The sequence below is a fragment of the Tyto alba genome, unplaced genomic scaffold (assembly GCF_018691265.1).
Source record: "Tyto alba isolate M040663 unplaced genomic scaffold, T.alba_DEE_v4.0 Super-Scaffold_42, whole genome shotgun sequence".
NCBI lineage: Eukaryota > Metazoa > Chordata > Aves > Strigiformes > Tytonidae > Tyto > Tyto alba.
The window spans coordinates 24,571,605-24,597,402 of NW_024881318.1; the positions used below are offsets into that span (position 1 = coordinate 24,571,605).

Sequence of the window (25,798 nt, forward strand, 5' to 3'; positions counted from 1 at the left end):
ATGCTGGTTTGATTTTTTTTTTTTTTTTAATTTTCAATTCAAGCCTCAACTCTTCAGTCTAGTGCTAGTAGTGTTGAAGGCAAACAACAGCCTACAATTCAATTCTGACATCAGCTGAGGTCATGCCAGTGAGGCCACCATTATTTCCTCTACCAACTCTGAATATGGCTATGATCTCCCAGCACTGGTAAGCAGATGAATGTCTAAATCAGGTGATCTTTGAAACAAAGCTAACCCAGATATTTTTACTCATCAGAAAGGTGATGGAGGGCAAATTGAGCGAAGTTAAAAATGAAACTTTAGGATTACTCAGGTCTGTCCTGGAAAAGATGAGGAAATAGAAAAATAAATTCCAGGGGATGAATTATGTCATCAATCAATTATTCAGTGAAATGCACTATTTTAATGGTAAAAGGTACTATAAGAAACTGCACTCTTCAGAAAAACTATAAATATACTATAACTAGGTATATTTTGCTCTTTGGAGGAACCATTTTTTCCTCTGTTACACTGACAAATGCACTGCAGTGTCAACTGACAATAAATCTCTTCACACCACAAAATAAGTTTTGAATATATGAGATTCATAGGTGAAATCACTGTTTCCAGGCTAAAACTCCCATTATTCTTGAGCAGTTTAAAAGATATGTTATATAATTAAATTATAATAATATAGCATCTAATTTCCAGAGGAATAAATTGCGATCATTCCAACAATGGTTTCTAAGGCGTTCTCTAGATATCATAAGGTATAGTCTTCTTCACAATCATGGTATCATTAAAATTTGAATGATTAGTAGATCACTTTAAACATACCAGAATTATAATAGCAGATGGGAGTGTTGATAAAAATAATTGTTCCTCTTCTAGCAAATAAAACCAGGGTAGGCTGCATTTTTATAATTACATGCTGAATAACTTAATATTGTCAGATATGTTTCCTTTTCACATTCTGTTTCTGAAAAGGATTTTGTAAAACACATTAATACAGAAGCAACATTTGTTTTTTCTTTTTCCTTTTTTTTTTTTTTTAGTAAAGAAAACTGAACCAAACATGCTTATTATGAGCTCTCTTTCCTCCTCCTTAGTGCCCTTCCTTCACCATTGCACTGGTTTAGTGCTAATGCGGCCAATCACAACAAGGTCATAGAAATAAGCTTCTTACAAGATTACTAAAGACTAAATTTATAACTTGATTTCAAAACCACTTATTGTCACTATACAGTTGAATGCAGCAGATCACTGTATCAAAACAAATGACAGTGTTTATGGAAATTCAAGGAAATGAAGGAGCAAATAACTCTGTAATACACTTTGACTTTTACAGAGAGGACACTAGGCTCTTCCTGCCTTTTTTCTTTTCCTTCAGACAAAAAGAAAACAACATTTCTAGAAGCAGTCAAAGAATATAAAATGATTTGACGTTATTATTTGTAGGCAGTGTTTTATGAAAAAACAAGCTCAATAGTATGAGTAAACAAATACCTAGTTTTACATAAAAGAGGTAAAATCCGTCATCGCATTGATAATACAGATCTCTTATAGATGTGCAAACTGTAATAAATATTTATGTGCAGTATCTTTAATATTCCATGCAGTATTGTGACTGCAAACTTTTGCTCTAGATTTTTGACAGATTTGGGGATATCAGCTTCACCCTCTCAGCTGGTTTGTGGCACCACTATCATATGCAATTATTGATGGCTTCAGGTTTACAGGATCTACAAGAAGTGATTTATTAAAGAAACTTTTCTTTTACTGTTCCCCCAGCTATGTAAACTACAGCTGTTTTTTTCAGAAAATGTTTATATAAATGAATAGCAAAATAATATTTGTCATAATTACAAATGTGAAACTAATTAATAATGAACACGCAAATCCACATGAAACTAGATTATTCTTTTGGTCAGTTGGTATATGTAAAAGCTCTGGGTAGTAAGCAGACCTGGTGATAAGCATAAATATCTTTACAGACTTGGTTCACGCTCACAGTTCTGTCCTGATGCATTTTAAAACTCAAAGGGCTAAGTTTTATCCCTGAATTCCTCTCAATCTATCTAAAATTCAAACAACTACAGCTTCAAGTGGACAGTGGTCAAGAGGCTTGCCAGTGGTAGCGATGGTGCTTTTGCAGAGATTTCCGCTTTATTCTAAGGCAGCTCCTTGCTTTGGGTCATGATGGGAACCCACCACAGCATCGGGACGTGTGACAGATTGTGCTGTTGAACAGATCGTGTGACAGAAGCATAGCCTGGACCTGGACACTATGACTCTGAACATAGTTTCCTTAAGTAGCCTCCCCCTCATGCCTTGATCTCATCGGTCAGATGCAACCTGTGACAAACTCCTAGGTCAGCTTCATCAACTGCATCTGATGTGGGTCGTCATGAGTGGGTGGTGGGAGGGATGTTACAATGGCACAGGGGCTGCAACTCAGCCAACAACCTCTTGAGCAACATGGGAAAGTGGACAGGACCACTGGTTCCTGTTTTGACAGATGAAATAGCAGTAGATGAAGGAAACAGAAGAAGCAATTGAGGTTATTACTTTTTGTGGGAAAACAACGGAAGATTGGCGAGGAGGATTGTAAACAACCTCAAGTGACCTAAAGCTGGCATGCTGAAAAACACATATATCATACCAATTGCTGTTCAGCCCTGCGTTGGACAAGTAGAAGATCTCTGTTTAGATAACACAGGCCTGTGATAGACTTAGAGGCATCCTATCGCAGATTCTTGAGATTCCTACCCTGGTACAGGAAAGACCAAAGCACAGTGCTAAATTATGCTCACATGAATCCCTGCAGTACAGGAGAAAACAGCAGGTTTGGTGATCCTCTAGCATGGACCAAGCTCCATGGTGCCTGTGTCCCCACTTGCGTGAGTCTGACCAGGTGCTGCTTCGGGGATCCCCTGGTTGGTGAGGTAATGAAAATAAACTTACTTTTTACATTTTATCCGTGGTTTTGTGGTTGTTCCTATGTCCCGCCTGTGCCAGCTCACACACTTTGTAAGTTGTGGAAAGCAACAGGTCTTTCCTGCATGCTCCCTTCGTGGCTCCTGCAGAGTGCAGTCGTGCTCCTTCCCCAGGCAGCCTTCCCAAAGCCTCTACCCTGCATGTTGGCCTATTGTATGCAGTGTTGTACTTGAAGAAAAAGGATATTAGTTACTATTGTGACAATAGGAATATATAAACTTCGTTGTTTAAAAAATGCTTATTTATCAACAACTGGAAACTCTTGAAAGAGTTCAAAGTAGGGTCATTATAGTGGACCGAGCAGTTTACACTACTATACAGTATTTTACAGATGCTTCTCCCAGAGTTATTCCTTCTGTTTTCAAACACTGCCTGATGGTTTAGTTGGACATCTCCAAACAAAATGCCACTGAATATCATGTAGCTAAAATAAAATATTTACTCCTTATTTCAAAGAGATGGCTTGTACAGTCTGAATTCTAAATAGTTTAACAATATTTATGCACATTTTGTTACAGACAAGATATTTTTCCAGCTTTTTTTCCCCTCACCTGCCATTATTGAGGCAGGAATGAAAGACAACTGACAAAACAAAAATTAGAAGCAAACCATTTGAATATAGGATAAACTTGCAATTTTTATTTTCCCCAGTAGCATGATAGGCTCTAAAGTTTCATATAGAGCTACCTCAATAAAATTTTATAATGGAAGGCTAAAAATATGTAAGACCTAGAATTAAATAGAATTACTTTCCACATTTCATTTAGTTGTTAGATAACATGAAGTTGTATTTTAAAAATTTCTTTAACTTGAACTTTTTATATTATTCCTGTTCAGAATGTTATACTTCCATGACACGGGTATTTTCTCCTGAAAGAAGTGTCCTGACTTTGAAGTATTCCTTTTCTACCTGAAAAATGAATTACCCTGGCAGAAAACACCCTGATTAATTCTGACTTTTAAAAAATTCAGACTGAAAGTCTGAACTTTCAACCCCTCAAAAGGGAAGTCCATTTTCCTCAGTCTTTCATTTTTTCCATCACTTTGATCTATTTTAACTGGTCAGAAAGCCTGAATATATTATTTATGATACCAGATTGGCCCTACTAATGAGTTCAGTGAAAAAAAAAAAATAAATCACAAATTATTATTGCACTGGGGACTAAGTATCAAGAAAGTGCATGTTCTGACTATATTTTAATAAGCTTGAATACCCAGGTCTATAATCTCCTTCCACTGCTAATTCTGATTATTATTACCTCTCATCCCTTGGCTTTAATGCTTAATTCTGCAGCTCGTTTCTGTAAAAAAAATCTGTCTGCTTTATAGATAGATAAATGGGAATATTTCTGTAAGACCTTTTCACTTGACCAACAGTTTCTGAACTGTTTTGTAGCACTGATACTGTTCCTGAGGTTGAAGCATTCACAAGAATGGTGTCCTGTAAGAATATCTGTCAGCATAGCCTGCAGCCCCTCTGTCAAAAGAGCATCTTTGGGGTGTTTTACATATCTATTCTACTCCAACTGTAAACTTCCAAGAGTTTAATTATCTCCCAGTTTCTTACAAAACTGTAAAATTTTGTGAAAATCACACAGGGTTAAAAATTATCTAGAAGGACGACATACAAACATGCACGCACAAGCATGCATTCACACATTGACTCTGTAAATAGGAAATATAAAAAAATTCTGAAAACATTACAAAATAGCTGAGTTTTGCTCTTTCAATAACTTTACAGTAAGGTGATTTTTTGCTAGTGCTAGCTTTACAGATTTGATTTGAAACCTGATTTGAGATGCATGTATGAAGGGTTTTGTCTTATCAGTCATTAACTATTTGTGGCCTCTCATATATCAGTTGTGTGGAAATTACTGTTACATAATGATGACTAATTTAAAGTGAGAGAAGGCTTGGTGCTCTGATCATTGCTACTAAAGCTATGCAATGAAGCAGCAAGCTTTTGCTCAGAAAGTAAAATGAATGTGTCTGTGCTGGAAGCAAATCACATGGAGAGCTAAATGCGTCTAAAATAAAAAAGCATTAAATCCTTTCCTAGAGATTAAAGTACTAAAGTCAGACAGCAAGAGAAGAGATGTCAAAATGTACCAGCCTAAACAGATAGCACTTTCATTAAATATGCATACAGACACTACCTAATATAGGTGACAGATAGCATCAAGAAGTGAGTATCAGAACGAAAGCCGGGAGAGACCTGTGCTCAGAAATAAGTTGGTTTAATCATGAAGGAAGGTGCTAGACTGGGCAAGAATGTTAAGGCTACTGAAATGTGTCTAGTCAAGTTTTCTATGGAGTTTCTATGGAGTTTGCACAAAGAGCTTTTACTGAGCAAGGGTTTTCTTCTCAGATCATTGGCAACTCCCACAGCCTGTGCAGGCAGATGTTATCCTTGATACAGAATTATATGTTCATCTGTGGCCTTTACACAAGCACTGCACAATGATCAGCAAGTTAAAAAGTTATAAACAACAAAATTCTGTAAAAGTCACAATTTAAAGTATTGTTTTTAAGAAGGTAGCCAGATAAAATAGCATGTGGTATAGAAATGCTTTTATTCCTGGTAATTTTCCAATAAATTGTATGACCTGTATTAAAAAAAACAAAACAAAACAAAGAGATACTATTTCAATATATGTTGCGGTCACTGTTTTTTAAATTATTGATTAAATCAAAGCTCTTCTATTTATCTATTCTTTCAAAGGATGCTGATATACTTCAAGGACAAATGGCGTCTCAAGAATTACTGAGGAACCTAATTTTAGTACAAATGAAATTGAAGAGCTTGTGTAAATGACTACCAGGCATCTTTGACTCATGTTTGGAGCTGGCTCGTTGAAAGGCGATTTCACAAATTACCTAGGAAAGCTTTCAGTTGTTCTTAGGGACATTAAACAATACTCTGATTCCTCAAAGACCTGTCAGAGAATCATGAATTAGAGTAATTAATTGTCCTGACCACTCCCAATCCTATGTTTTTAGTGGGATTTCAAGAAATATTTGGCAGGAACCCATTCTACTTCTAGCTGACTGCAACAGAAGTGGTATCAGAGCCACTTAGATCAGAGCTAATTTGAGAAGTCCTGCCTTAGGACAAGGGCAAAAATGGGACAGCTTTGGGCAGTACTTAATTGTAAAAGAAACAGGCTAAATTTATAGTCTACATTTTAATTTACTGAATTTACTGTTAACACATATAAGAAATCCTGTATGCATCATGTATAGTATTGAGTGATCTTTTGTAAAGACTAAATAAAGATCCTACTTTAATGTCAGAGCACAAGAAGATAGAATTAACACTGCCAGCAAGAGTTGGGAAATCTGACTCTGAAAGTCTTTGCAGCTCAGCCTTGCTTGTCTGTGTGACAGTTAAAAAGCACGTATCAATTCTTCTGATGCTCAGATAGGTGAGTTAATCTGTCTTTCAAAGATGATAGACAATATTTATTGCTAAATTGTTAAATGGGGACATATGTATCAGTATCAAAGTCTTATTCAAAATAAAGGAACAATTAGAGGAAAGGCATTAGGGTTGCACAGGGCCCATTTGCTAGAGAATTAGCAAACTGTGGTTTTTGCTTAGTCCCCATGGAAAAAAATACCCCATGAAAATGAGTAGAGTGGAATGGTAGTCAACTTGGCAGACAAAAACACTGGAAAAACCCAGAAGAGTTGCCTGCAAGAAAAGAGTGGAGATAACTCCTGTCTGAAATACTTAAACATTGATTTAAAATGCAAGCTTCCCACGAAGCACTAGGGTTTTCTTTAATAAATTGACTGAACCAGCATATTATATGTTTTGTATTCAAAGAGAACCTAATTTGTGAAACTACTTATTAAATATAATTTTAAATATCCATTTTGTTTTGCTTTGTTTTGTTTTTTCACCAGCTTATTAAACAGCTAACTATCCATCTGGAAGTAAAAAGTATTTTGTCATTCTACAGGAATGGAAGCTGAAGTAGAGGACTAGCTGATTTAACCTAAACCAAAAAGGAAACTGGTACCTGAACTAGGACTGGAACCTTTCCTAACATATGACTCTAATCTAATCAAAATCTGTAATAATATAAACTGCATCTTTAAGCAAGGATTTATACTGCATGTAGGAAAAAGTACTATATTACATATTTATTATTTTTTCTGTATATTAATCCCTTTTATTTTATCCTTAAGTATTTGAAAATTTAACGAATTATATTTATAATTAATTCCTTTAGCTTTAGTGACTTATTTAGTTGCACAATACTAACACAAGGATTGCATTATAAGATGATGAGAGCAGTTTTATTTAGATTTGATATAGAAAGTTCTATCATCAAGTTCCTAATATAAATAATGAGAACTAACGTACAGAAAAAGATGAAATAAAGATTTAATGCTTGGCATTGCAAGTCACCCTATAAACCAAACAGCTTCAAAAGTAATATCAGACCATTTGTTGTTGCAGGTTACTGAAAAAAAAATCACTACAATGAATTTACTGAAGATTTCTTGACTGAAATAACAAATGACAGAATACTATAGTGTCATAGCTATGGTCACTTCATGTTCAGAGTACACCAAATCTACAACTAAAGCTGCAAAGTTATCAAGCAACACAGTCTTAGACCATCTGCTCCAGGTGACCCTGCCTGAGCAGGGGGGTTGGACTAGGGGATTTCCAGAGGTGCCTTCCTGCCTGAGTAATTCTGTGATGCTGTAAACCAATCCAGCTTCCCATAGGTTTTGAGATCACAAAAACTATGGGATTTCAGAAGTGCTTTTAACATGCTCACAAAGCATTTATCTCTCTGGAAACATGCTTTCATGCCCTCTAGTGTTCAAAATAATAAAAACTGTTTCTCTCTGATCTATTACATCTAAAATAATAACACATCCTTAACTAGGTCATTCCTCTGATCAAGAGAAATAGTCCAGACTGTGATCAAAAGAGGGACAAAGAGAACTGTTTGTTAGGTTAGTCGATCATTCAGTAGGACAAAATAATGTAGTAAGTTCAAAGATATAGTGGTTCAATGATTCTAGCACAATGACAGAGAGCAAAACGCAGAGCTACACTGAGACAACTCTAAATGGAGCAACTTCTGTGTGTCTTGCAAGAGAAACTTCACATGAAATATACAGTAAATTGCAGATTCAGGTGATTCACAACGCACATGGAATTGAAGCTCTAGTTCAATTATGAACTACCACAAATCCTTCATTTGCTAAATTTAAAGAAAACAATTATAAACATCTTCACAGAAATCATCAGTATGCTTTAGGATTCAACACTGTAAGATTTATTCTAGAATAGATACTTTACTATGACATAGAAGTGGATAAGCTCACACATACAGGGGCAAAGGTGAAACAGTGAATACCTGCACTGCTTTGCTGAGTATCAAAGTCTAGATTTGCTATTTTATTTTGTATGATATTAGTGATCTAGTAAATGTTTTGAAACACTAAGTCAGATTTCCCATTTTAATTAGAAAAAGTATAATGGTAAGAAACCACATAAAGAAAAAAACACCTATCATAGCCATCTTCTGACAAAAAGCAGATGAGGAGAAAATACTCACTGCCACAGAAGGATTCTGGCATTCTGACCTAGGGTTCTTTATCCTCATTTCCCATATTCCTCCTTTTTATCCTCTTCCAATAAATAATTTAAATAATTGCTGGAGCAGGCACAATGAACCACAGGCTCTTAATCTAGTACTTGCACTAAGTACCAGAGTGAAGAGTTCCTCTTCCACTGACACACTTACTCAGTTAATATTTAAATATCTTAACTAGATTAGACCAAATTAGACAGAAGACGACACTCATCAGAAAATATAAGTACATGAGGTTTATTAACATCTAAGAAATCTAAACACAGGGGTTCAAGTCCAGTGAGCAGAAAAGCATGAAGATGGGACTCCTGCAAAGTTACCTGATTGTTAGGGAATTACATGAGCAGTTCTCAAAAACACTAGCTTTGAAACATTATCAAATATAAACAGAATTTCAAACAAAATATACATGTAAGGTCATCTGTCCTAGACCAGAAAAAGGTTAATTTCATGTAGTGTTTCATCTCCTTCAGTGGCAAAAAGTGAATGACTTTCAAAAAGACTTTAAGAATAGACCTGGTATGTGATAATTATTTTCCCTAATATTACTCCTGAACTGCAACAAATTGTGACTCAAGGGCTTCAGAACTAAAGATAACTGGGCTTTGTTTTGTGGTGTGTTTGATTTTTTTTGGTTGTTGTTGTTTTGTGTTCTTTTGGTTGGTTGGTTTGTTTGTTTGCTTTTCATTTAAATCAGTATTTGATGCAAAATATTTCCTAAGTTCTTGTTACACAGCATTATCTGGTTAGAATGGTGTAACCCAAAGAAGTCTGGTAGCCTCATAAAAAAATGCCATAAAGTACTTTTGTTGAAATACTACCTGCATTGACATAGAAACTGTATGAAGCTGGCTTAACATCTGAGTGCATGTATATGTAATTATAAGGTTTTACAGTTGGAAGTGTAGAAATGGACATTCCATCCAGGTATCTAAACCACCTTCAATTCATGGATGACTTCGAGGTAATCTAGTTTATCTCAAATGACTTATTCAAGTACATGTTCAATATTTTTAATAGAACTTTGGTTTCTGTGTGTGAAATGCTTTGAAATTTTGCAATGGCAGCGCTACATAGAAAGAACGTAAGCTGAAAGACAGAACTGATTGATATTATCTGGTTTTATGGAATATTGAATATGGTTTTTCATATTCTAAACTTGCTTTTTTGTTTCTTTCACAGCAAATCAGTCATTTTTAAAAGAATCTGACCTGAACCATAATATATTTGAGAAAAGCATCTGAATGTGTTTAAGTCCTCCTTTCACTGGAAACATTCTGACTGTTAAGAACTAATTCTATAATTTTTAAGATACAAAAACTTTTAAATGAACTATGCATCTGTGTAAACAGACCACTGAAGTACCTGGATTCTGGACAAAGTAAGTTCTCATCTCTCAGAACAAGAACACTTACAGTCCTTTTCACACCTAAAATGCCTTAAAAAAATATGTAGTGGTTGAACATTATGGCATGCTTGGTCTTCCTTTAAATCATTTAAATCTTACTGTGCATTAAAAGCACACAGATCAACAACACAGACTAGATGACAGTAATATATTTCTTTTTTAATTCCTTTGAAAGGGTTTGTTCAACTATCCATCACCAGGTGTCTGTATGATGAGAGTAACTGATCTTTAAGCTACTCTGACAGTACTGACTAGCTGCCTGTTGACTGCAGTAGCTCTGTCACCTGTCATACATGCATAGATCACCTCTTTATATAGACAATTGTCCTAAACTGGAGCAAGTCCCATCTCTGGGTTCTTAAGGGCTTATATCCCTCAGAAAATGGAGCTTAGGCAACATTTTTAAAGGGATAAAAATGCCTAGATAGCTTTAAAAATGTGAGCTGTGTACAACTCAAAGTGCTTAACATAATATTCAATCTCAAAAATATGTAATTGTAAGGTAGGAGCAGTAACAAATATACCAATTCAAAGTAGAGGTGATTCCAGCAGCAACACCGACTTATGCCTGTCTTCCCAAACAATCTTAGTAGTTGGGGTTAAAATAAAACTTAAAAAAAAAAACAAACAAACCAGCAGCCATCCGATCTTTACATACACACACCTCTTCAGTACTTCAAATTGTGAAGAAGAACATTGTGACCGTCTCTAATATAAAATTCCCATACCAACCGCTGACATATGTCCTCAGAATGAGTCATAATTTAGAAAGATTAAGAAAGAATCAAATCCTGGGTGCCTTAAAAGCAAAAATGTACATTTCCAAGTTACCTCATGGCACACAGTTTGGTGGTGTCCTGCATAAGGGCAGCCTGTTGTCACTGGCTGCTTGATGTCACCATGCATACATCATCCCCATCCAGCAGCAAGGGGCACGCTGCCACCTCCCAGCTCCACTGAGCCAGGACTGAGTCTTTATGTATACTTCAAATAAATGACTGAGAATGTAATTTACCATGAAACAAAAAATAAAAAAATCCCAAACCTGCTCTCTACTAAATTCTTCAAAAAAGTTAAAAGTGTAGAAATGATGGTTCATGGAAAGCAATAAAATTTCAGCCAGTCTGTTATTATAAAATGAGTGGAATCTGAAAATTGTTTTTAACAAAAAAATCAGTTTTAGGAAGAGGTCCTTAAATGGAGTCGGTGAAAACTTCTTCTCATGCCCTCACAGAAATGAAGGTAAATGTCATCATGTTGTTTGTTGTATATCCAACAAATTTTCAGCATAGGTCTTTTGATAATGAAAACAGGAATCAAGAACTACAACCACTAGCCATGTTATGAGGTTGCAAAACAGAGACTGCATGTAGAAAAGTCAGATATAAATGTGCATCCGTGAAGGAAATTTAGTTTCATGTGAACGTATGAACAACAGGTTTGTATGAACACCTCTACCCCAAAATGTTGGACTACAAATAGGAGAAGGATCTGACCAGAATTTTTTTTCTTCTTTTCAGAAAGCAAACATAAGACAGCATGAATGAGAACACATACTGAAAAGGGTAAGTAACACACATTCCCTGAACAGACAAATAAAGTTGATGTACCGGGTCACCTTTGTAAAGAAGCTATTAACGTAGTGCCTTTGTCACATTATATTTCAGGTTACAAAACCAGATCATATTGTCTTGCATTATGTTATCTTTTACTTATTGGTACTGTAAAACGTGACTTTATAGTAAACATATTTTCTCCTTATCTTCACAGGTGAAATTATATAGAATATATCATGTTTATTGAAGCAGATAAATAAAGCCCTCCCTGTTCAGAAACAGTATAGCAATGCTCTTTCATGAGAAGTCAAGGCCCTAGAGAAAAGCAGCATACCAGTCCTGGAGGCAGGTGCATCTAGGTGAACTTCTGAACTTGCAGAAGTTTTAATTAAAGCCATGTGAAAGGATAAGAACAGGGCTTCACACATAATATTCTGTAACTGAGAAAATAAGGAAAGATGGAAAACTACCAGAAGAACTGTAAAACAGTTAGGAGTTAGGGGACAAGGAAAGAATATGAGATGTTAAAAGAAGCAGAGAGATGAAAGGGGAAATATGACTGAAGAGAACTCCAATTTTAATCCAGGAAAAAAATTCTGGGGAAGGGAGAGGGGTGATTTATAATTTTTTTCTCTCCTTTTTATCTTTCCAATTCATGGAATAAACTACTTCATTACCATGCATATATTTTGGTCAGAGAGAAACAATGTGTTCTGTATTTCCAACATTTTTAGCCAAAAATTATTTTTCCCTCATAAAAAAGACAGTCTTGGTGAAAACCCATACAAAAATCTGAGCTTTTCCCCTAGATTTTCCTGGAATATTTTATGTGACTTTGGCTATATTACCTTGGGAATTTGTGCTAGTCTTTTACAGCTGCATTGACTAGTAAAGGAAATCCTGAGCTTCATGCAGAAACTTCACTCATACTAAAAACAGAATTTTGGAACAAAACTACTAGTACTTTTAAAAACACAAGTAAAAGGAAAAAAGTGATCTGAAAGTTCCCAGCAGTGATCTTCAACTTGGTTTCGTAACAGGATTTCTTCTTTGCCTTATCTGCAAGGTGTAAGTCAGCTCTTTGGTTAATCGGTATTCTTAAGTAGAAGTTAAGTTGTTATTATATATTGTATTGCAAGGTTACATTTGAATAAAGTGCTGAGTACTATGCTGATTTGCAACATCAGTTGACAGTATACTAACTCATTTTTATCAGCGTCACCATTCTGGAGAACAGACAATATTTAGTTGAATGAATAAAGATATTTTGGAAATTACTTCAATGATATTTTTGTAAATTGACAGTTGACTGTAGCAGATGAAGCTGAGTCATCAGTCAATCATGGCTGAAATCAGGAAGTGCAGCTGTAAAATGCATTGATTTAATGTCTATTATGCTGTTAAGAAAGCTTCAAGACATTTTACATTTTCTGATCAGATTTTGACTCAGTATAGGTCATCCAGTATCATTTAATAATTTTACCTACTTGGTAACAAAAGGCTTTGTTGAGTTCAGATAGCTGGACTCTTCTTGTCTTTTGTTAACTTTTCTCCTCATCAGAAGCTTAGCTATTTTAAGTATTTTCAACCATAAAATGTTCTGATGTTGCTTTAAGAATCAGTTGAAATGCATCTGCTGTAATGGACATACATGAACAAAGTGTGATTTTCATAAAATACCAGTCTTTTGCTGTCTGTACAGCTGCCTTTCCAAAACTGTAGATAGATACGTCTATCTACACTGTGCATTCACTGACTTACTCTTAGAAAAATCTCAAACCTAGTAAGTTTTCACTACTGTTAGTGTTTTGGAGGTGTCATGGCTTACCCTGACTGTCTGACATCAGACAGACAATGTCATTACAAGAATAGGAGAAGACTGCCTGGCTCACTGGACTTCATCATAACCTAGTCACTTGGTAACTCAAGACACTGCTGAATAAAATTAATCCCACAAGCTCTGCTGAGTTTTCCTCCCCAGCTGTAACTGCTGAACTTCATTTTTTTTTGAAAAAAAAACAGGAAATCTCACCTCAAGGCTGGTCCCAAAATTACTGTGCAGCAATATTGTTATATAGTTATTTTTAACAAGAATAATGCTTTTCACCTAACTTCAAAGCTAAAGAGGAAATGAAACACTGCCAATTGAGCAGTAATGCTGCAAAATCCTACTAGTTTTTCTTACAGCATCCTGCAAAAAGCAACACATTCTGTATCAGGAAGTTCATCTTGATTTGACATCTACAAGAAATTTTGAAGTAGATAATGCTTACAATATTGTATAGTGAAACAGGTCATCTTATTTAAAAGTTAATTTGTAATTTACTGAAACTGTTTTCAAGAGGAGCCATTAGGAGAGTAGTAAGAGTGCCCCGGTGTTTCAAATTCAAAGCATACCTGCACTTTTGTATGTGGTTCATCTGCTATAGTCCATTATCAGCTATGACTTACATTAAGTCTTCTATTTTAACAATGATATTACAGTACCTGTCAACAAAAACTTCTTATTTAGATCAAATAATACACATTATTTTTTAACATAATTGCCTCCACTGATGAATAATTTACACTGAGTAACTTCATTAAATTTTCATGAAGGCCCACACTGCAAAACATTTAATTAATTGAACCAGCATAAGAAAAAAGAAATACTTTGTTTTCCAAGATTATACTTAGATAAATACTTAAGACTCGAGTATTGCAGCAATGCACCACAGAATCACAGATTGGCTGGAAAGGGTCTCTGGAAGTCACCTCACCCAACTTTCTGCTGGAAAATGGGCTATCACCAACACAGAACAGTTCAGCCATTATTTTGTCTTGTTGAGTCCTATAAACCTCCAGGGGCAAAGATCTGACAGTGTCTCCAGGCAATGTATTAAAGCACTGTACTACCCTCCCAGGAGAAAAAAATATGTCAAAACCAGGCACTCACCTGACCCAAAGCCACAATTTGTAACCATTGCCCCTTTTTAGATCATTGTCCACTATGAAGAAGAGCTTGCTATGCCACCGTTTGCGACGATCCTTCAGTAGCTGTTATTAAACTGTTACTGGCTGCAAACTATTAGATCTGTCTTCTGTTTACATGAGTAAACAAACCCAACTCCTTCAATCTATCCTCAGTTCACCATGGTAGCCCTCCACTGGATCTCTGATGGCTTCTCCAAATCCCTCTTTAACTAGAACCCCAAAACTACAGAAAGTATTCCAGTAACTCACAAGTTCTGAGGGGAATAACTACTTTCACTGATCTGTTGACCACAGTATTCCTAATGTAGCTCGGTATGCATTTCACAATGAAAGTACGCTATTAGCTCATTTTTAGCCTTGTGTCCATCAAAATCTCCAGGTGCTTTTCAGCAGAATTGCTACTCAGCCACTCACTTCCTGCTTGGGTTATTTTGACCCAGCACTGTGCATTTCCCCTTACTGAAACTCATGAGGTTGGTCCAATCTTCATGTCACCCTGTGCTGAAGTTCTGACATTTGTCATGTTAGTCACTTCCCTTTTGCCCCCCAAAGAAACAAGCATCCTGGATGCGCTTTGCTTCTCTTGGAATGAATATAGTCTTAATGCTATCCATAGGGTATTTATTAAGCAAGTTTAGTCTGAATTAAAATGTTGAGTATTTTAAAGATATGAATCAGTTAATTAATTTTAAAAGTACTTTATGCTATTTTTAGATTATTTTGAATTTAAAAGACTGAATGAAAAAGGTCAAGTAAAATTCACACTAATAACCAACTAGTGAATCAATTTTCCTGCAATGTTAAACTCGGAAGAAAAGCTGTTTAATTCTTCAGAACTTACACATGCATTGGCAACAACCCATACTTCTCATGTGTATTCAAAAGAGTAAATTTTACTATGGATGTGCCATTTTGTGCCAGTAATAATTAGAGTTTTTTCATTCTTAAAAATAAAATTTGTATCTCCAAGGATAATTCTGGGATCTCTAATTTTTCCTTTTTTAGTAAAGAGAATCTTGGAGATTGAAACACCCTCCTAGCACAGTTTCAATCTCAAAATAGGCTCTTTTTGCAGCAGGCACTACACATGCCCAGAGGAAAATCAGTGAACCTCCATTTAAGAAAAAAAAACCCATATTGCTCCTAGGTATAAGGCTTTTTCAGCACTCTCTCTGGCATTGCTGTTGGCAACTTAAACAAGAACCCGGTCTTCCAAAAACATTACATGTTCCCTGTTCTATACTTGGACATAGATGTCCCCTACTAGCCACCACTGGAGGCAAGATAACCATTTTTGATGGACTCCTGGTCTCATCTGCTATAACTGCTTTTATGTTATTTTTTTCTTCACTTGATACTTTGAAATGTTTTTTTCAACATAATGTAAAAAATAATTTTTACTTCTCTTCCAATGGTCTACAATGTTTCTGGTACCTTGAGCAACCATTATAGATAACTTTATTTGTTCCTACTGCAAAAGATGGACGATTAAGGAAATCTCTTGTTTCATTAGAAACAGAATTTACTTCACTTATTTGCAGTCATTTAAAAGTTAGGGGTTTAGTTCAATATATTTTTACAAGTCTATGTATAGTAATGGACAAAGACAGGCACCTTGAAAAGGTGATTCATTCCACCTGCCTTAAAAAATTTTGGAGAAAACTCAGGAGATATACTTTTTCTTTTCAGTAATCACAAAAGAAACTCGGATTATTATTAACAAAGATGCTTAGCTTTTATATTACTGTGGAGTTGAATCTCAACCCAGCTGCTTAATTACTAGTATGTAGCTATATTAATTTATTTTTTTTGCTAGCTCTGTCTCTTTTCTTCAAGCTTCTGGTCTAAAAAACATTTTTTTTTTTTTTTTTTTTTGTGAGACAACTTAAGAGACACACAAAAAGGATAAAAAGTTAATCCATAATTATGAATATCAGTGGTTTGGGGTTTTTTTCATTTTTAACCAATACTTTTAAATTTGTTTTCTTGGTTGTGGAGTATTAAATTGCGGAATACGTATTCTGCATATCTCTTGCCACACAGTTAGAAATCCCAACACATACTGTTACTTCTCTTCTTATAAGCACCTTTCTTTTATTCAACTTCTTATGCCATGGTTGGAGGATTACAGTTCCCATTTTCCAAAGAATAATCTTTTTGGCCAGTTTATCATCCAATTTCAAATTCTCAGTATATCTGGATCTCAGTCATTCCTTGCAAATGAGGGACCGTGGATGTGGCTTGTTTGTTTTGTTTTGTTTTGTTTTGTTTTTTTGCAGGGGGGAGGAGAGGAGAATTGGCCTCGAAACTCTCTGGCTGTTCTAGCTCCAAAGTGCCACATCATGATGGGAGAGACAAATATGGCACTAGAGATTTACAAAGGACCTGTCCCAGATTAATTAACATAAAGTTTGCTCTTTCTCATTGAGACAGCATATCCTGGTTGCTGTGATAAATCAGTAGAATAGATCCCATTATAGCTGTCAGCCTGAGGATGGCATGTTTAGTGACAGTCCTAGTATTTCCTTGTGTTTGACGGTATTTCTTTCGGGAGATGCTATTTGGTGATATAGAATCCACAGTTCTAATAATTTTATTTGGTGAAACTGAATACTATTTCCATACAACCTTCAAAATGCACTTTACAGCAATTCGTATCTGATTTCCCTTTGATAAGTAAAATTTCTTCGATAGATGTTTTATTTCAGAGAGCTGTCATATCACACGTTTCAGCAGACATCAGTACTAGGCATGTCTACCCCTATACATTTATTTTCTCATCAGTAAGACAATGTGCTGGGTTTGTGTGTGTGGCAGAGATTTTGGTAGCATGGGAAGGGGCTACAGTGGTGCCCCCTGTGAGAAGCTTCTCAAAAGCTCCCCCGGCTCCAAGTCGGACCTGCCTCTGGTCAGGACAAAGCCAATTAGTGATGGTGGCTGCACCTCTGTGATAGCGTATTTAAGAAAGGGAACCTGGGAGCGGGTTGGGACTTGTGAGGAGGAGTTATGAGGCGAACACCTATGTGAACACTGAGGTCAGTGGAAGGAAGAAGGAGGAAGGGAGGGAGGTGCTCTGGAGCAGAGACCCCTCTATCCCGTGGTGAGATGGCAGGGCTGCCCACCCTGCCACCCATGGAGGTCACTGGTGGAGCAGAGACCCACCTGCAGCCTGTGGAGAAGCCCATACCAGGACAGGTGTCTGAAATTCAACAGAAAATCTTTGGGTTTCTGAACTTTCTTGATTTACCTGAACATAATTCAGAATTATCTATTTCTGCAGTATCACATAGGTAGAAAGTACATTGACATATTATCTTTACCAGCCCATGAAAATATATTAATGATCCACTCTAGTATCAGCAACTTCCTCAGAACCACTGTTAACAAGTAGCAGAACAATGTATTTGAGTGATGTTTAAGTGACAAGAAAATGTTAAGTATTTAATTAAAAAAAAATTTGAAGAGAGCATTAAATCATCATCCTATATTCCATTTACAGATTGTTATAGGGCTTAATCACTACAGCACTTGAAGAGATGCAAATGAAAGATGCATCTGGGCAGTTGCTATAATACATAGGACTATACTTTTATGTGAGGTTCTAAATCCTGTGCAAAATTTTAGTTGTTTAGTGAACCAGCAAAGCACACAGAACTGTTTTTCTTCAAATCATTATATCACCAAAAAAACCCAACTGCTGTAGTTTACCCGAGAGGAAAAAAATAGACCAATAAAAGGGAGCAGCCTGATTAGAACAGATTGTAATTACAAGTAATCATATGACTTAGAAATTAAAAAGTATGGTATTGAAAATCCACTTGAAAATAACGACCTGCTTTTAAAAAAATACAAACCAAACCAAACCAAACAAAGCACACAACACTGTTGGTTTTTTTTATTTTGTTTTGTTTTCTTTTTTTTTTTTTTGGCAACTCAGCGAAATCTTGGCTGTAAGGAGCTGCAAAGAAAAATGATTTTCATTTTAGGGCTACTTTAGATGGTCAGTGCAATAAAAGGCAGATTGCAAAGAAGAATGCAAGTAAGAAATAGAGCCACAAAGTTCAAGAGTGTGAAAAAAGGTCTAAAAAAAAAAAAACACTGGAGAAACTAACTTTATATAGTTCTCTATGAACAGAGAAAGCCATGACAGAATGAGCAAGTAAGATTGAAAGTAGCTATATGGCATGATAGACACATCAATATTATTTCCTGAAAATATAGGAGTAAAATAGCAAATAGTGAAGTCAGATCTGTGGTCCAGTACTACCAGTCCTTAGTAGCCATTAGTTTGTAACATGAAACCTTCACACCTAGGCATCCCAGCAAAACTAATCTTCTTCCTAAAGCATTGAAGGGCAAGTAAATAACTGAAAGAGTCTTCACATCATCTTAATATTTCTACTTAATACACCAAGCAGATATGGCTCTGCAATCACGCAGTTGCAAGGTCAGAGGAGCATAAGTGAAAAACAAATGGGTATACATCCAACCTTCTGTTTTGCGTGTATGCAACTCCTGCAGCGTTAATGGGTGATATTCACCCTTATCAACTCATGAACATGCCCCAAAATGTGAGCATCTGATTCAAATTTCCTGGGTTTTGTTGATTTACTTCATTCATAATGCTACTTAAATGTACATTGCCATTACTAAATAGAAAAAGTAATAATGATGCAGTTGCTGTGCTAGTCTGTTCACCAACATCTGTTGCTTTGTGACTGGTTCTTACTATTTACTTTTTGGGAGACATTTGCTAGTTGGCATCCAATAAGCTTTTCTAATAACTGTTTGAGTTTGCTTTTATTGAAAAGTAATGAGAGATTAAGGAAAATACACAATTGTGTTACGTGTTTACACAAACCATATCTCTTATAATTCATCAGGACTCGTCAAATAAAGATCACAGTCAAAAGCTTCCCAACATTTTTACTTCTTACCAGTGATTTCATTAAAATTATAAATGCATGATTCGAGAACAATGTTATGATGGATATTTTCCAGATGAGTTACAAAACAGACTAGGATTACTAAAAGCAGAAAGAAAATAAAGTAGAAGCATACCATACAAAGACCTCTTCCATGGGAAGGAAGCTGCAGCTATTCAAGTGAGCATTGTATCATGTATAAAATGTTAGCTGGGTTTTTGTATAAGGCGAGACTAAGGGACAAACTCAAACCTTCTGATTAACTCTTAACCAGTTTTTGAAAGCTTGCATCAGCTTTGGCCAAATTACTGGTGTGAAAATTTAGACGTATTATACACTGGGCAAACTTCTGAATCACTGCAATTTCATTTGATGCGTAGATAGATGTATACATGAAGTTCCTTTGGAATTTCTTTGAAAATTTTGCAACTAGATTTAAGTAATTAATGACTCTGCTCTACTCCCTTAAAGGACTCATAAGCCAACAGGAATGCTAGTAGCTGAAAACAAAATTAGTTATCTTTTAGACAAGACTGAAGTGAAATTCGGTGAGGTATGTTAGAAAGGAGATTCAGATGACCTCATTCAAATTGTCTAACATGGCCTTAAGTCCAAGAAACTTTAAAAACTTTTTATCACAGTAACCCATCTCCTTGAACTATATATTAACATTAATTTATTTTTAAAGATATTTTTCTTTTTTTACTGAGGAGTCATATATTAATAGGAGCATCAGGAATATTTTACTATACAATAATGCCCTGTTATATAACTGAAGTGGGCAAATTTGTAACACCAACAAAAAGAGAAAAGCAACTGCCAGCTGTAGAAAAAGATAGCCACTGGCTTTGCCAAATGTGCCAAACAACAGATTGCATTTTGTTTCTTCATATTTTGCTCTCTGTTTCCAAATAATCTTTCCAGAACGCACATGGCTTGCACAATGGCACCCCCATCAGACAGTAAATACAACATGCAGCGTCATATTAAATGATAACTGCTGTCACTTAATATGCCAAGTGTTGCCCACTGATCCTATATTTCAGCTTCCCTTTGCGCATTCCTATAGTCCATTCGGATTATCACAATAAACAGAGCTTAGTCAGCAGCTCAGACCAGTGGTCGCTGTGATAGGCTGTTCATACTCTTCTCCCTTGGACACATTTGATGCAGCCCAAGGGGCAGAGCAGTCATTATCAGCCATGTTCTACCTCAGACATCTGAAAAAAAAGAGGGGCTAGGGGGTGGAGGGAGTTAATGGCATGTCCTTAGTCCAAGCTGGCTATTTACCACACTGCTGTTAGGAGACCTAGATACAAGTATATTAGCAAACAGGAATACTTCCGCTGCTGCCTCTTGCATTATTATTTTGCATTGCTTTTTGTAATTATAAATAAAAAGGTTAAACTTCCAGTGTGTTAGTGTTTATTAACCAAGTTTTAATATTCTGAAATATTTTTTCATACTAAAGAAATAGAACTGACTGAATAGAAATTTGTCACAGTATAAAAAGAATTCTGACCACTGTGGTTTGCAAACAATTTTCACTAATATTTTTTTATTATAATAAATAAATATATATATTCCATATAATTTGCATAAATGTTTTGATGACTGAAGACTTTCTGAGCCTTCAGGATTTATTCCATGAATATGTCCAATGATTTTTTGACCCATGGAAACTGTCAAGGTTCACAATGTCTTTTGACAAGAATTTCCATAGTTTAACTATGTGTTTCATGGATAGGTGCCTCTCCTGGTCTGTTACAGAACTGCTCCCCACTCCTTCTGACCGGTGCTTTTTCATTGTTCTGAAAGAGGCGCTGAGCAGTCATTACCCAGCCATATTCTTCACAATCTTCCTGTCACTTCCCAGTTCTTTTTTCTCCTAGGCTGAAATGCCCTAATATTTGTTCACTTCCTCAGAATTTCAGACTTTTGACCAGGTTTACTATCTTTCTCTGTAGCTTTTTCAACTACTCTGTTTTTGAAATTGATAGAAATCAGAGCAGTTAACATTCAAAACATGGTCATAACATGGCTATAGATAATGGCATAAAGGTTCCCTTCCTGTTCCTTATTCCTTTCCTCATAATTACTAATACTTTTTTTTTTTTTTCTTTTTCCTTTGGCTGCTACAGTGCTGAAATAATGTTTCCAGAGAACTATCTATTAAAACACTAAGATTTTGTTCCTGAATGGTAGTTCAGAGCCCTAAAGTTCAAATTCTTTTTGCCATATGCCTTACCTTATATTTATCTGTATTAATTTAAATCTGCTATTTTATTAAATATTCAGCACACTGAGATCCCTCCCCAGCCTGTTTGTGTTGGTACGTTTGAGAAGGAACATCACCACCACAACCTACAAGTTCTCTCCTTATAGCTGCCTGCACAGCTGCTGACCTGTTTATATTTACACAGTCTATTCCTAATTTCTAAGCACGTTGTGCTTGTCTGCACTGAATTTCACCTAGATTTGATCTCAGCTATCCCACTAAGCCTTTGGACCCCTCTTCAGGTTGTCATCCATGCATTTTGCAAGTATTTCTTATTTCATCACTTAAATCAACATCTTTGCACAAGGTCACTTAATTCACCCTGCTTGACAGTAAATGTTTGCTATTTTCTGCAAATACATTTAAACCAGCTGGATTCTCAGTTTCTACTAATTTAATCTAATTTAATTTAACTAGTCTGCTTGCAAATATCTCATGGGACAGTACCATAAATTTTCCTACAGTTATATAAAATCCTCTGCATTTTCCCTAGTACTAGGTCCAGTTTTCCTGATAAAGAACAGTATCATATTGTTTGGACATAATTTGTCTTAATCCACACTGGCTGTCAGGGTTCTTTTCCACTTAATTGTCTACTACCTGAATATAAATTGATTGTATGATAAATCATTAACTATCCTACCTGACATGAAAATTAAGGCTTAAATATGCAACTAAGCTTAATGAGTTTCCATTCTTCCACAAAACCACAAGGACCATTGTTGCACATGCTTTTAGGCTATCATGAGTCCCAGGCAAAATATTTTAACTTCGATTTCTGGCAGACAAAAGACAATCTATTATATCAGTTAAAAGTTAGAAAGAGCAGAAGGTGTTTCTGCTCCAGTAAATTGGAAAGTATATTAATACATAGAGCCAAAACCAGCCATGGCTGGTTCAGAAATTGATTCACAAATAGATCAAACATCTGTTTCAATATTAGGAAAAGAGCAGCTGGCTGAGAGCGCTGACAGATTGAGTTATCTGGTTTTATTTTGTGGCTGCACATCTGTCCAAGATCTCACATCTCACTAGTGGAGACTGAAGCTAAGGTATTTTTTCTTCACACTGCAAAAGGCTAAAGGGTTGTTACCGAAGATCAGCTGAAGTGTGGTAACTCAGCCACCAAGATGACTTTTTCCAGCTTTTTGCCCAACCTCTAAGGATGAAGCCTTGCTTGCTCTCACTACTTCTCTTTATCCCACTATATGAAAATATAGAATATACTAACTGATTATTTATCTAATTTATTAGATATTTTAATTTAAAGACATTAAGAAGCATGGCTATAAAACCATACATTAGTGATAGAAGCTGCTTTGCATTTATGACAGAATTGCCTCAAGTGAAAGAGCATTTTATGTTCCCACTTGTAGAAATTACAGATTTCAAGTTTCAGCACTTTTGCTGGAACATCCCCTAGTGCATAAATCTACTATCATTCACTGGTGTGTTTTCCTGAAATTTAGTGTTGCCTAAGCTAGGTCATTTAGGAAGTATCACTACTCGGTTTCAGCACATTGTGTTCAGCAAAGAGAAAGTTTTAAATCGGTCTCTACTTAAGAGACATGTTAAACTACTACAAAGAAAAATTACTTAGTCTTTTTTTCTGTTCCTCCCCACCGCATTTGCTATTGACTATATAATAATTACTAACTGATTAATGAACTAGATTCTACCTGCAACAAGCCACGCACACTTCAATAGTGACTATTCTGTACTTATTTCTACACAAACAACAAAGTATTTATTTCTAAACTACTTCGTTACTGTGCGAGTCATTATAATTCCTGAAAATATACAGTGCCATCATTTCTTTGCTAGGTTAATTCTGCTTATGCTGTTCAGACTGCTTTTTATTTTTTGTTCAAAAGCATATTCCGCCTCTTTTCTTTTTAAACAAAATCAATCAACACATAAAATAATATGTCATAACATATTTTTAAGAATAGTATTTCTCCAGTAATCCTGACTTGTGGGGAAAGTCTCCAAAGTAACCAAAAGGTCACCAAAAATTCATCTTGTTTAACAGCAAATGAAACCAAAAGAAGCTAACAAAAACTCTGATGGTATTTCCATCATTTGAGTCATCATTTTATTGTCTATACTTGCCTAGTAGTGTTGACAGCTGTGACAATTCCTTTTATTGTTGTTCATTGAGATCCTCATCTCCACATTACGTTTCTAAATCTTACTGAAGATTCCCTCCAAAATTGAAGCAACTTCCAAATTTTAAAGAAATTTATCTTTATTTCATTTAATGTGAATATTTATGGCAGGTCCTTTTAATTTAAAAAAACCCTCACAAAAATCCATGCAAAAATACATTTCTCCAACTTTGCATATAATATTCAAAATACGTTTTATTAGAGATATATAAAGACACACGAATGTATATGAAAGATACCTATTTCATTTTTTAGGTTGTGAAAGATATAAATACTTTGCCAGTGTCCTCCAGTTATGCCTTCACTGGAAGAATTTCTCCCAATAACAGGGTGAATCCAATGAAAGAGAGAAACAAACCATTAGATGTAATAATTCAAATTGCATTGAATTTTCTACAGTTTAACTGAAATGAAAAAAGATATTAAGGGAACTTGTTTTGTTTTGTTTTGGATTTTTATCTTGTTTTGGATGTACTTGCATAATATATTCATGCATTCTTTTTTAGGCCAACAGGTTTAAAAACTTAAAAATAAACCTAAGATTCTCACCATACAATTTGTCTCATGGAATTAGGTTTGAAAGTCATGCACTAAAAAGCATGCCAGCTAATAAAACAGACTATGCTGTAAATGTTCTTTTAGTCACAGTTATCTTAAGCCTCAATTCAGATGCACCAATGTTTTTAAGGAAGAGGAAAAAAACAAAAACCCAGTAATTAGAGTCTCAGTGAGCTATATGCAGCAGCAATCATCCATGGTTACCTATTTTAAAATAAATTAATATAAGAACTATAAGAACATTTTTAATGATACAAGTTAAATAGCAGCTATGCAGTAACATTTCATTCATGCCTGTGAGAAGAAAAGGCAGAGGGAATAAAATGGGTTGCTTAATGTAAATAATTAAATAAACAAACAAACAAACAAATAAATAAATAAATTCCTACTACTGGGAAAGTCCTTAATAAATTATTATTTTAAATCTATGCCAGTACTGCTCACAAACAAGAAGCAAATAAAATACATAAATACAAAGTGCTTTATTAGCCTCCACACAGTAGTTTATATTTCAGGGATGTAAAAGGGACAGGGGAGTGTGTCAGGACAGTTGAGATCACCTGATATTCACAGTGGGAAAGAATGTGTCTTTCATAGAAACTATAAAGAAGAGCATGGGCAATAAGCAAATCATTTCAGGCACTTTGCCCACAGAAAGATCACATATTAGGGAGAGGACAAAAGGGACAGAAATTGCAAGGTAGTATGAGTGAGGATTGTGCCAGTGCTATAAATATAATGTGGTTAGGCTTCTTCTCTATACTGAAAGATCAGGAGATAAGAAGCAAGCTCCCAAGCCAGCTAAACACCATCCATGAGGATGGAGGATGAGGTAGGAAAGGGAATGGGAATTTTACCATAAGGAACAGTTTTGTAGGTCAGCTGAGGATCTTTCTCAGTGTGCCACTATGGTATGACACAAGTTGATTTGAAAGTACCATCATGTACTAAAGCAGCATTTATTTCAAGCATCCCATAAGTGTTGAAAGATATTTATAAAATAATCTACCCGATGGACATTTACAACAGGGCAAACTGAAGGTATATGATACAGTTTTCATAAGATGAAATGACATACCTTAAAATGAACTGAAACAACAAGTTTTTATAGAGCATTTCAGAGTAGAGCATGAGTACTAAAATGTTACAATGCAGGACCTGCTTGTGAAATGATGTTTTTACATGAACCAGAGAACAGAACAAAAATAAATTAAATAGCTAGTCAGCTCCCTGTTATGGGTCATCTTGTGCCACAGATGAAACAACATTAATGATGGGTTATAATGGGCAAGTTTTTATATAAATATCAGTCTAGCCAAGTGTTCATTAGGTTGT

General features: G+C 35.5%; 1 protein-coding gene across 3 annotated transcripts in view; it reads right to left on the reverse strand.

Annotated features, from left to right (window-relative positions):
* Positions 1-25,798, reverse strand: part of PDE4D (phosphodiesterase 4D) — a 432,217-nt gene that overhangs the window by 188,630 nt on the left and 217,789 nt on the right. The gene's annotated exons all lie outside the window — the stretch shown is intronic.